This window comes from Enhydra lutris, unplaced genomic scaffold, assembly GCF_002288905.1.
Source record: "Enhydra lutris kenyoni isolate GAN:26980312 unplaced genomic scaffold, ASM228890v2 scaffoldscaffold25, whole genome shotgun sequence".
NCBI classification, from domain to species: Eukaryota; Metazoa; Chordata; class Mammalia; order Carnivora; family Mustelidae; genus Enhydra; species Enhydra lutris.
The window spans coordinates 26,620,990-26,635,189 of NW_019154109.1; positions in this window are offsets into that span (position 1 = coordinate 26,620,990).

Here is a 14,200-nt window from a genome sequence, read left to right on the forward strand (position 1 = left end):
GCAATTCCAGTTTCCACCTATTCATCCTATTCCGTGTCCCCTTGTGTTTTGCCACCACTATTTCATACTTCAAAGACAAAACTAGGCAGAACGGCAGACTTTCACTCCAATGAAAACATCTAGAATATCAGAGTTACCTTGAGAAAAGGTCAGAAAAAAATGCTTTCGGGTTTAGTGGAGGATTAAGTGGATTCCAGCATTGAGTTGTATCTCGTGTAATCTCCAAGTTGTAGATAAAACACCAACGTGGTGTCATGGTATCGATAGCTGCAACTAGAAAAGACAAGATTATGTCCCCCTCTCGAACAAGGGAAAAGCACTGTTCTTTTCAGAAGATGGCCAAAGCACGTGGTGCCCAGGATCGGCAGGTTCCACAGTCTACCTTCCGTCTGGATGCATTTGCAATACCCTGTTGCAGTGACCTCTCCGGAAGGGAAGACCCTTGAGGACTTCCCATCAATCTTGACGTTACCACCTTCCTGGTATGGGCCCTTGCTACTCCCTCGCCCTGACTCCTCCCCGGGACTCACCCCTCCGCCTCGCCTGACTTTTTACACCCTCACTTCCGGATGGTGTCAGGTAGGGGCATTTTTCTCAGATGTAAAGCCTGACTTTGACCATTTGGGCTCCACTGAGGAGCCGAATGAGAGATTTGTGTTATAACTTCAAAAATCCGTTAGGAAAAGGCAGGCAGGAGCCCAGACTCTAATAAGCATTTCCTTGGGATATTGAGTTCTCTTCTGGTTCCATTTCTCACGGAGTTTATCCTGAGGCAAGTTCTCCTCTTGCACTGGTTGTGCAACTGAGAACCAAGAACCAAGAACGGAGAACAGAGAACCAAGGGGGTTAAACCCATCAATCGTAGGGGTAAAGATGGCAGCCTCCTGAATCACGTTACCTGCTTTTTATTTTCTCAAGCAGTTTTGGAGTCCTTTAGGGGCAAGTTTAGTATCATAACTAAGTGTAATGACAGGAGGGAACAAGCTACGTTTTCTGCACGGATGTCTGAATGAGTTCATTTCTGTCAGTATGAGCAAACAGCTAATGTTCAGAAGAGGAGCTCAGTGCAATTAAGTGTATACTTGGCTTTGTGACACTCTATTTTCTTTGAATCCATTGGAATTTTCGAAGGAAGAATGAAGGAAATACAAAATAGGGACCAGGAAGGAGACACCAGGAAGAGTGTGCCCCCAAGGATACAGGCTCCCAGAGGGCGCAAACTGGACTGTGTGTTTAAATGACAATGGCCATGACTAATTAAATCTATCTCCCACTTCTCGCTCCCACACGGTGACAAATGTTTAAACACATTCTGACACATGCTGTCAAACAAACCTGATGGGGTCCGTGATCAAAGGAGCGAGACTGACACAAAGTGAAGGTCAAGCAAAGCTTTATTTCGCGCCAGTACCAAGAATCAAACTGACCTGCCAGGGCCATCTCTTAGGGAGAGAGCAACGACCACCAGCCTCACAGACTAACTTTTATAGAGCAAAGGCCATGTGGTTGAGCCTGGCCAGTGAGATTGTAATACATAGAGAAAGTTGCATAGTCATGCTAGGTCACACACAGGTGGCCAATTGAATTACAATTTACCCTATAGTAACTGTTTGAACTAGCCTATCACTCTGGTCAGAATCGGTGCCCTAGTTTGGCACCCAAAAGGCGGGGTTTACATTCTTTGGTGGTTGGGGAGATAGTATGTGAGCTTTACTGATTGGATGTCTCCACTTGGTCTGACTCATCCCTGCATTCTGGGCTCTGTTATCTCCACCTGACCTGACCCGTCCTTTTATTTGGGCTCTGTTATCAGGGACTGGTTGACCATATTTTACTGGTTTCCCAGACTTGCTGTTAAGTAAGTTCCTCTGGGGGGCGAGGGGGCAGGGTCAGTCTTTTTACTGCATAAACAACAAAATGGCTGTTGAACTGAGATGGAGTCGCTCTGGCTACGTAGGCCCCTACAAAACCCTTCAGCAGCTATGTAACAAGCCCTTTCTTTCCCATTCATTCACACACACACACACACACACACACACACACACAGAGGGATCAACTGCACGTATCATGCTGTCATGAGAAAAGATTTATTTCTGAGTGTCCTCGTTAGGACTACAGCATCTGGAACTAGATGGCTGGGTTTGAACCCTGATTCTATGGCTTACTAGCGCTGGACCTTGGGCAGGGGACTCTTTGCCTCATGGGTAAAGCGAAGACCACAATGTGCCTGCCCCACAGCATTAAAATCACAACACAAGCATACATCACACCCTTAGAGCAGTGCGGTTCCGGTGCTGCTGGGAGGAAGGCAATGTGACAGGAGTTGGGGGGACGTGGGGGAGGAGGGAAGGTCCATGGTTCACTGGGCGTGGCCCAGGTGCTCTCGTGCACAATGAGCTGTTCCAGGGAATACGGAGTGTAGGTAAATCCTATCAGTGATATGTGATGGCTCTGGAACCCTTTAAATCTAGCGCCCGCGGAGACGGTAAAGCGCAGATTCCCAAAGTTGTAAAATGTATTGTTTGGTGTCTAAATCCCCTTCTCCGCACGCCCCTGCGCTGGAAAGGCCAGTAAGAGAAACATCCAGCAACAGCCAGCAGGACGAGGCACTGACGTGCTGGTTGTCTTTGACCCAGTCCCTACTGAAAAGGTGAAGGGTTCTTCCCTCCCGCGGGTTAGTCATCGAACATCGAGCGCTCCGCACAAGCTCCCCCAGCTCCTATCCCGCCTGATAATGAGACCCAGTTGGGAGAGAAGCCGCACACACACGTCACCCAGTGGAAACCGTCACCCGACCTCGGGGGTCAGGCCCACGAGCTCGCGCTCCGAGCGGAGTCAGAGAGGGTGGCCGCTCGCGCCGGTCACACCTGCATCACGGCTCGGATCCGCGCGGCTGCGGCGCTCGGACAACCGCTGCATCGGGCTCGACTGGACTGCGCGCTCCCTGAACCCCCAAGCGGGGCGCCGTCGGGGGGCCGCGCGGGGGGGCCGGGTGGCAGCCGTCCGGGGTGCAGCCCGCAGGTGCCTCGGGTGGGGCCGGCGGGGAGGGGCTCACCTGCTCGCCCCGTGACCCAGACCCTCCTCATCGGCGGGGCGGGAAGAGCGAGCGCGCAGCGGCGGGACCCCACGGTGCGGTTTCCCAGAGTTGATTTCCACCTCGACGACCCTGCGGTCCCGCCCACTGCGCAGCCCGGGGTCCCGCCTGCACCCGTGCCCCAAGCGCCCCGCGCCGCACCCGGCGGGAGAGCGACCCCTGCTGGCCGAGACGCGCCGCGGGGGCCCCTCCGCCGCCTGGCACCTGAGTCTGACCCGGGTGCACAGAGCCTCCCGCGGCCTCCGCGCGTCCCCCGCCGCAGGTGAGCTGTTCCCACGAGCTAACAGGTTGAATCCTTATTCCACGTGTTCTCTCGCTCCGTGCTGCATGGACACGTCCAGCCTGCCAGTGGCACTTTCGGGTTCACGTTCCAATCGCGCATCTCCTCCGCTTTCCCTTCGTGGCCACGACCCTCCTAATCTCAGTCGGCCTCGGGGAAACTCTCCATTTGTCTTGATTTCTGTGTTGACAGGCTGAAGCAGAAAGTAATCTGGGATTCGGTAAGGAACTGTATGTGCCGTGGCACCTACAGTAACAGGAAACATAATTTCATGGTGTAGAAGAGGTGATCCACTTCCACGGCGTGCAGCTGACATGGAACCTCTAGAAAACATTTCAGTCCATATCCCCCCACTCCCAGTCCCTGTTTCTCGGCTTTGCAGGGCCGTATTCCCAAATATCCCCCATCAGAGGAGGCGGCCACGCCAAGGTCGGACGCCCGCAGGCATCGCAATCTGAACGAACCATTTAATGTCCTAGAGATTTTTTTCTTTTTGAGTAATGCATGCTGACAATTAAAAATAAAATAAAATATATAAACTCCAAATTCAGTGCAAGAGAAATGCAGAGGAAAGCCCTTGTCTATTTCAGCTTCCCAGAACAACCCGTTACTGTTGTAAAACCTGTTTGTTCAGGTGCTTGGAGATGCTGTGTGTGTGTGTGTGTGTGTGTGTGTGTGTGTGTGTGTGACAAAAGAAACAAAAACAGACATACTCCACAGCATCTTGTTTTTATTCACTTAATAACTTCAACCCACATGTACCTACTTACATTCTTTTTATTTCTTTTTAATAAATGTTTATGACTTTAAATATTTTTCTAACATTTTATGGCTATGACATCATTCTTTATCCAGTACTCCTGTGGCTGGATAAAGATGTTTAAGTCCTTTGTACTCTTTTGCTGTTGCAGGACCAAAAAAAAAAAAAAACCTGCAATGAATGTTCTTGTCTAAAATCCCTTGTCTGAAATTCTAAAGCTCAAGCAGTTTAAAAAACTGAAAGTCTTTTCAAATTTTTGGCACAGTCATTTGGCAGCTAAACTGTAGCGGAACGAATGTGAAGCTATTTATAGTCTTTATACTACTTAATGTGAATTCATATATCTTCTTGCTGACATATTACTGGGTTTGATTTCGGGTTGTTATCGCAACTCCCACTAGAGTTGTTAACAAAAAATACTGTGTTGTATGCAAGAACTTATCTTTCTAAACTCCATGCAATTTTAAGTTCTGAAGCACATTCAGCACTAATGGTTTTAGCACAGTGATGGGAGCTCTGGATGGATAACTTTGTACATAGTTATGAGTTGTACTTTAGGATAAATTTGAAAGAGTAGATTTGTTAATGAAATGTTCATGTTAAACTTTGACAGATACTGTCAAATTGCTCTTCAAAGGGGTAAGCGATTTACATCACAAGCAATATTAAATAAAAATGCTTGTTCTGGGGCGCCTGTGTGGCCCAGTTGGTTAAATGTCTACCTTCAACTCAGGTCATGATCCCAGGGTGCTGGGATCCAGCCCCACATCAGCTCCCTGCTTGGTGAGGAATCTGCTTGTCCCTTTCCCTCGGCCCGCCCTACCCCCACCACAGGCACTCGCTCGTGCGCGCTCTCTCTCTCTAATAAATAAACACAATCTTTATTTTAAAAATGTCTGTTCGCCTGTTCTTTCACATGCAAACAAAACTTTTTGATGTTTGCTAATGTGATCAGTGAAAGGTGATAATTCATGTAGTTTTGAATTCATTTGATTACAGGTGAGATTAAGCATCTTTAGAATTTACCACTGATTTATGTGCATTCTTTAAGTATTAGGTTAATTACCTCACCAACTCTCAAAATGTGTTCCAGATATTTTTTCCTAGCTTGTTGTTTGTATTTTGTTTTGGCTTTATTTATAATTTATAGTACAGAAGTTTTAATTCTTTTGTGATTATACTCATTCCTCATTGATCCATCTGGAATTTATTCTGATGGAAGGAATTGTCTGCATGCCTTAACAAACTGTCACAAACATAGTGATTTAAAACAATACAAATGTATTCTCTAGGTTGTGTGTGTTGGAAGTCCAGCACAGCCCGATTAGATCCACTGCTCAGAGTCTCACTGGGGTAAAATCAAGGTATTGGCCAGGCAGGATTCCAGGCCCTTGCACAGTAGATGAGAACTCCCTGTTTCCTTGCTGTTTGTCAGCTTCTAGAGGACCCCTATCCTCTCTGGTCACATGGCCTTTCCATAGTATAGTGACTTGTTTCTCGAAAGGCCACAAGACAGCATCTACTGCAGCTTCAAATTTCTCTGACTTGAGCTCTGCTATCTCTCTTCTGCTTTTAAAGGCTCATGTGATTACACTGGGCCCATTTCAAAAATCTAGGATAATCTTCCTATCTTAAGGTCAACTGTGTCACAAAGACAACACAAACATGAGAGTAACTCCAGGCAAAGATCATGGGGCACATTCGAATTCTGCCCATGACTGAAGTAAGGAAGACTCCAACTTCTTTTGGTTACTAGCAGGTTGTTCCAAAATTAATTCGAATAAACCACTGATACCAATTTGTTTGGTTGTTTGAAATTCGGATCGCTGGACCATTCAGAGATGCTGTTGATCCGAGTGGAACTCAGCCCCTACCTTTCTGCCATTCAACTCCTCTGGGGTAAGAGATTTGTATTTCACAGCTCTAAAAATCCTGGAAATCAGAATAGTCCCATTCTGGGGCCAGTCCCATAGACTTGATATGAAAGGTCCAGGACTCAGTGACGCCATGTGAGGGAAGAAAGAGTAGAACTCAGGGGTGTGGCTGTTCCATGAAGAGCTCAACCCTGTACGGTGGAGGGAAGGGTCTGGATCTTGTAGTTTCAATGCTCATAATACTATGGGGATGATAGCCAGAGAAAACTGAGCTCCAGGAAGCCTCAGGGTTTTGGACCCCAGTCTGCAGCTTCTCCCTCCCATCGTATGCCCACCCACCCCAGGTAAGAAAGACCTAGTTGCTTGTATTTCCAGAGACTTGGCTTCAACTTCAACATGAAAGTGGCGGAGGAGCCAGGACAGAACTTGGGATGATTGCAATGTCATTTATTTATGCCATTAAATTGTTGCATGACGTAAAGAATAGTTGTCATAATATTATCCTTTTGTCCAGGTCTCTGTTGTGCTTTCAACAAGTCCAGTGTTTTCATCTTGATTTTTGTCCCATTGTTGTAGATATTTCAGTTTCCGGACACTCAGAAGAACAGCTTGGTCATGATAACCCTATGCCTGTACAATGTTTGATCCAGTTCCTTACGACGTAATCTGCCAGCTCTGTCTCTGGCTGGTGATGTGCTGTTTTTCTCAACCATTTCTACTTGGAACTTTAAAATCTAGCTCTGAGGGGCGCCTGGGTGGCTCAGTGGGTTAAGCCTCTGCCCTCAGCTCAGGTCACGGTCTCAGGGTCCTGAGATCGAGCCCCGCATCAGGCTCTCTTCTCAGCAGGGAGCCTGCTTCCTCCTCCCTCTCTGCTTACCTCTCTGCCTACTTGTGATCTCTCTCTCTCTCTCTCTCTGTCAAAGAAATAAATAAAATCTTTAAAAAAAAATAAAATGAAATCTAGATCTGATTCCCTTCATGTGCCTGAATTGTCGTAGGTGGCTAAGAATAAAATGACTTATCCTTAGCTCTTTATAACAGAGAATATCCCCTTCTCTGTAAATCTCTCTGGAATGAGCTTAACCTCCAGTAGTAAGCAGGGGAGGGGAAGAAGTACAGCCTTGAAATCAACTACTCCCTCTTTTCCTTTTCTTCCCTCCTATCCCTATCTATCCCTATCCCCCTATCTCTCCTATCTGTTCTTTACAAATCCCCTTACATGCAGCCTGGCTCAGAACTAATGAGTGTGATAAGATTGTTGGTATTATTTTTTATTTATTGTTTAATAGTTTATATTCTTATTCATGGGCCACAAATAAAAAAATCATTTTTCCTTCTAAAAGTCTCAGAAGTGAGAAAACGTGTGCCTGCAAATATGCTTTCTTTTCAACAACAGAATGTAAATGGTAGTTACTAATGGAAATCATTTTGCAACCAAAGACATAGAAAATATAGCATCATTCCAGTTGTTAAATAGAAAAGAATGGGAGAGAGGTAATTCCTGGCCTAAGGAAGAAAGAAATCTATGCACCGCCTCTATCTAAAGCTGAACCTAGGACACCTATCCACATTAAACCCGTTTATGAATCACTAAGAACAACAACAACAATAACAAAAATATGTGTTTCTTGAACATCAAGAGTCTCTGGGACTTTTCTTTCCCACTGCAAATCCTCCATAAAACCTCCCAGAATCCCTCTCCTTGAAGCCGGAGTCAAATTAGATAGCAAGCAATAACCCCAAGGAATGGTGAGACGGGCTCACTCTAATCCAGTATGTTACTTTCCATCATCAACCAACCCTTGTCTCTATTTCATAACTATAAAAACATGTGACTTATCAGATAATGGAAATAACTCAGGTTTTCAGGTGCCAAATAAAAAACATGGATTTTCTTTTTTTTTTTTTTTTTTTTTTTTGGTGGAGTTTCATGACTAGGAATAAGACTCATTCTACATTCAGGTTGTTCTTAGTACTTTTTAAGTCTTTTCCTTGAGAAGTAATTATCGGTATTAGCACAAGGCGATTTCTAAGAGGAAAGTAACAGCAGGCAGAGCCTTAGCCAATAAACTCTGGCTTGGTACTCCCAACACCATTCCAAACCAGGAGTGTGCATTGTCATCCAGCCGCTGCTTCCTTTTTAATATGGCTACAATAAAAGGGTTGATTAAGGCTATAAAACACTCAGCCTAGAGAACTTTCAAAGAGCAAGATATTTTTATTCAAATAAACTTTTGTTTGATCAATTGTTCATACATTTATGTAAGCAACGAGTATTTATCAAGAGCCTACTATGTGCCTGGCATTGATTTCATGTTGGAGATGCAGTAAGAACAAGAATAAAAAAAATTTCCCAATGTTCCACCCCTTTTGAAGCTTACGTTTTGATGGTGTTAAAAAGAAATAAACAAGACAAGTAAAACGCATACTAAAGAGGGTAGTGAGTGGTAAAAAAAAGAAAAAAAAAGGGGGGAGAGGAGGAAACTCGATAGGCATGATGAAATTCTAGATGAGGAGATCAGAAAGGAGCTCCCTGGGAAGGTAAAATACAAAATAAGCGAACACATCAACTAACAATTCCAATTACCCTTTCTCCCCCACACAACCCCACAGGAACTAGAGAGAAGACCAACAAAACACACTATCTAAGTTGAACCATATATATGTGCACACAACCTAGCTTGGGAAATAAAACGTTACGGACACCAAGCCAGAACCCCACGGGTTGTTCATCCACTGCTTTCTCTTGCCTCCCATTCGGGAGTGACCAGCATCCATAAGTTGATGTAATGTTTACTCTTCGTACATATGAAACGTATTCCTAATCTATGAGTGGAATCAAACTGCATACATCTTTCTGAAGTTTGCCTTTATTCAATATTCTATATTTTTAGATTTATCCCTATTGATACAAATATCTCTAGGTCATTAGTTTTAAATTACTCTACAGTACTTTATTGTAGAAGCATCTATTCTCCTGTTAATGGTCATTTAACTGTTTCTTTTTGAAGTACAGGAATGCAATTGACTTTTTCTTTTTTTTAATTAACTTATATCTCTCTTTGTTTGATCCTTTACACATTTCCCTCATCTGCAAATAATAGCTATTTTGTTTCTAGTTCTCTGATCCTTACCCACTATTTCTTTGTCTTGTTTTATCCTCTGGTTCAAACTTCCAGTACAATATTGAAAAGAAACAGGAATAGGAGACATATGCACTTTGTGGCTGTCTTTAAAAAAAATGCTCTCAATATTCACTGTGATAATATGGTATTTGCCAGCTGTATCCAGTTATAGAAGTTCCCTTGTATCATGGATTACTTGAGATTTTTTTTTTTTTTATCATAGCATGAGTGTTGAATTTTATTAAATCTATTTCTGGATCTACCAAGAGAAGCATTATTACTTTTCCTTCTTATTCTTTTAACATAATGAATTACGGGAGTGCCTGGGTGGCTCAGTGGGTTAAGTGTCCAACACTTGATTTCGATTCAGGTCATGATCTAGCTCAGGTCATGATCTCAATATCCTGGGATCGAGTCCATGGGGGGGGGCTCTGTGTTCAGCGGGGAGTCTGCTTGGCGATTCTCTCCCTCTCCATCTTCCCCTCCCTCCACTCAAGCTCTCTCTGGTGAATAACATTGGCTCTTCTGGTGCTGACCTGTATTCCTAGTATAAATACAACTTGGTCATGCTTAGTTTTGTTTATTAATATATTGCTATATTTCATTACAACATCTTTGTATCTATGTCAAGTGAATTTAGTTCACAATTTTCCTTTAAGGTATTGTGTTTGTCTGGTTTTAGTAAAGATGCTGGCTTCATAAGATGATCTTCATAATAGGCCCTCCTTTTCAAAGATCTGGAAGAGTCTGTATACGACTGAGAAGATTTGTTTTTTGATGTTTGGAGGAATTTGTCAGTAATCCTATCTGGTATGTGGGGATGATGTATATTTTTTACTTGAAATTTTTACTGAAATAATTGTAGATTCACATACAGGAGTAAGAAATCGGAAAAATTCCATGTGCCTTTTCTCTAGTTTCCTCCATGGATAACATTTTGCAAAACTATAACACAAGGTAAGCGTCAGGAGGTCAGCAACAGTGATAAATCTTCTCCAGATTTCCTCAGTTTACTTGTACGTATTTGTAAGGTTGTGTTTATTTTGTTCTATACAATTTATCACAATTACAGGTTTGTGTATCTGCTACCACCACCAAGATACAGACAGTCCCATAATCACAAGGATCTTTGGACAGTCCCCTTATAACCGCAAAGAAGAAAAGGATGTTCTTAATGCATATTTCTTCAATGGTTGTAAGTCACTCAGGTTTTCCGTTTCTGCTTGTGCCCATTTTGGTAAAGTACATTTTTTTCTCATAAATGTTTTGCCAAAAAGGTACGAACTTTTTCTTAGTTTGCTCCCATTTTAAAAATCTCTACTTCTGTAGTTATGTCCCCCTTTTGGTCCTACATTTTTATTAGTACCTATTATCTTTTCATATATTCATCTTATCAGAAATTTCCCTATCTTTCTTTTCAAAGAATCAACTCTCATTTAATTATTCTTCTTCACTGTATTGTTAATTCATTATCTTCTGCTTTTATCTTTTCCATCCTTCTGCTTTCTTACAATTTGTGTATTTCCCCTCTAACTTCTTAAGAATGAAGTCATTAATTTTCAGTCTTTTTATAACCTATTCATCTACATACAAGTCTCTCTCTTAGTAATTCTTAGATGAGTTTTATTCATCAGCATGTAGAATTTTCATTGTTTAATCACAAATATTTTCTAAATTCCAATATGAATTCTTCCTTGACCCATGAGTTTTAAAGCGGTTTTCTTTATTCTTTTTTTGTTACCTTATCAATGCACTGTGATTACAAAACACGGTCCGTATAATATACATTTTTGAATATTTGCGGAGACTTACTTTGAGGTCTTAATATTTGATTAGTTCTTATACTGTCCATGTGGATTTGAAAAGAATAAGGTTCTCTGCAATGGTGAGTTCCTTGTACATATTCATCAGAACAAGCTCACTGTGTTCTTACCTTCCATATGCCTACTGAAATTTTTGTATGATTAAAAACCCACTAAGTGAGATCTATGAAAGTTATTAAAATTGTGAAATTGCCAACTTCTCCTGTAATTCTGTAAACTTCTGCCTTTTACATCTGAAGCATTAAAGGCACACACAGTTTTATAATTACAATAACTTCATGGTGCTTTATCTCATCATTTAGCAAGAACTCACTTAGTCCTTAAAAATGCTTTCACTTCAAAGTCTTATTTTTCTGGTATTCGCATCCCTATGCAAATGCCTCACTGGCTTTCATTAGATTTGCTGGGCATACATTCTCTCAACTTCCTACTTTCAACCTTTATATACTCTCACGTTTTAGAAGTTGTCATTGTAAAAAAAAAACTTTTTTTAACCCACTCTGGTAATTAGTCTTTTAATATCTTGTTTATCCCAATTATATTCATTTTGACCTGTTTATATGTTAAAGATCTAATGTGATAATTCTTTTTTCTGAGTATCCTCCCCTTCTCCCCTATTCCATTCTTTTTGGATGACTTGGGTGTTCCTTTTTTTAAAACCGCTTTTGATTTGGAAATTGTATATCCTATTTGTGTACCATAAGGTTTCCGTTAAAAGTCTAATAGGTACCTTAGACATATTAACGCCTAAAGTTTACCAAAGGGGCGCCTGGCTCAGACGGTTAATCATCTGCCTTTGGCTCACATCATGATATCAGAGTCCTAGGATCAAAACTGAGTCAGGCTCCCTGCTCAGCGGGGAGTCTGTTTCTCCGTCTCCTTGTTTGTGCTCATTCTCGCTCTCTCTCTCAATTAAATAAAATCTTTAAAAAAAAAAAAAAGTTCACCAAAATCTTTTTCTTCTGAGTGTTATCTCGAATATCCTTTTTAAAGATTTATTTGTTGATTCTTTGAGAGACAGAGAAAGAGTGTGCATGAGTAGGGGGAGGGGCAGAGAGAGAGGATGGGGAGAGAATCTCAGGCAGGCTCTCCGCTGAGCAGGGAGCCCGATGCGGGGCTCGATCCCAGGACCCCGAGATCATGACCTGAGCCAAAACCAAGAGGCAGCCGCTTAACCAACTGAGCCACCCAAAGTCTTGAATATCTTTAGTCAACTCCCCCAGCTTACCTGGTGACACTTTGCCTTTTTTCCTTCTGAAGCCAGCCATTTTTATTATTGTTTTATAAAGTCAGAGTTTAAGGCTTATCTACATATTCGCAAGTATCTTTGGTCATTATTCCTTTTGTATCTCACTCCTCCCTTGCAGGTTTCAATTTTCTTCTTCAAATACCTCTTCCAGTTATCTTTTTTTTTTTTTAAGATTTTATTTATTCATTTGACAGAGAGAGCACAAGTAGGCAGAGAGGCAGGCAGAGAGAGAGAGAGGAGGAAGCAGGCTCCCCGCTGAGCAGAGAGCCTGACATGGGGCTCGATCCCAGGACCCTGGGATCAACACCTGAGCCAAAGGCAGAGGCTTTAACCCAGGCACCCCCCAGGAATCTTTTTCAAAAAAGGAATGTTAGAGGTAACTTCTGTCACTGAGGGTTAGAGATAAACTTGTAACTTTGTCTCAAAATTTTATTTCAGCTTCACTCTGAAGTTACAACTCAGATGGGTTTCACTTCACTCTACACTTACTTTTTTCTTGTCTTCTCAAAGGTAACATGGGAAGAAACCTGCCCTTAGCCTCAAGAACTCCCATTAGTGATCTCTTTCCTCTGATTGGCAAGTCAGCTTCTCCGGCTTTCTGCAGTATTCCCGTATCTGAGCTTGCATTTGAGACTTGTCATGTTTCTTCAATCTGATGATCATGGCTGCCTTCGACACCGACAAATGCTCAGCTTTATCTCTTCAAATCGTGCCTTTTTCACATTTCTCAATTCCTTCTTTCTGGAACACCTAATAAATACACTTTGAAATGTCCCTTTCTATCTTCACATGTCCACTCTCTATCCTCAAAACCCGAGAGTGCTGGGCTTAGAGCCAGTGCCTGAAACATATCTGCAGAATGAATGACTTACACTAAATCCATCATGGAAATAAGAACACGTGCAGCCTGGGGGACTGGGTGGCTCAGTGAGTTAAGTGTCTGCCTTCGGCTCAAGTCATGATCCCGGAGTCCTGGGATCAAGTCCCACATCGGGCTCTCTGCTCAGCAGGGAGCCGCTTCCCCCTCTCTCTGCCTGCTATTCTGCCTACTTGTGCTCTCTCTCTGTGTCCAATAAATAAATAAAATCTTAAAAAAAAAAAAAAAAGGATATGTGCAGCAGCCCAAAGAAATGAGATTAGCCATTTATAAGACAAAACTCAGGCATGTCCTGGAGCCCAACTCCTAGTAGGTGAATCTTCAACCTAGTAGCCAAATCCAGGTATAAAAACTGGAACTTGGGATGATTTAATGACAAGAACCAACTATTGACATATGCCATTTGGTGTACGTACTTTGGGAGGGGAAAAGGGATGGGGGGGCTGTGATTTGTTCTCCATTTCAAGGAAATTTGATAAAATGGATCAGAAAATATACAGAGCACCAACCTGACACATCACAAATGGCACGATACCAGGATTTAGTTCCCTCTTCAAGTCTCCTTTTGGGCACTTACTACAGAACAGAAGTAATTAAGTGTGTACTGACTACACATCCACTAGAACACAGTCTTACAAATCTTCAAGGTGAGCACTGGTCGCAGTATTTTTGTAACTAAATCAAGGTACAAATTGAAGTAATTTGCCATAAGTTATCAAGTTAGTTAATGACTAGACGCAGATTTATCCAGGTTCCTCCCCATCCCAGTGCCCACACTCGTCCCTGGTACCTTCTTGCTTGTCCAGATGCTGCCTCCTCAGTGCAGGTCCTATACTCAGAAAACCGAACCCGCTCTCAGTCAGATGGGACAGTGTTGCCCAGTGCCTTACGCCCCAACATCGGAACCACGACATTCTGGCTTCTCCGTCTCTGAGAAGAACTGTACTGCCATCATTCTCAAAGAGGCTCGTTACTCACTACACATAGTATCGCCTTCAACGTTCCTCCACACCCCCAAGCGGAGGAAGCACGAAGAGAACCACTTCACTTCACAGAGGAGGAACCTGAGATTCACAATTATGCGCTTCTCGCACAATCGCAGTGTGAGCGATCCCAAG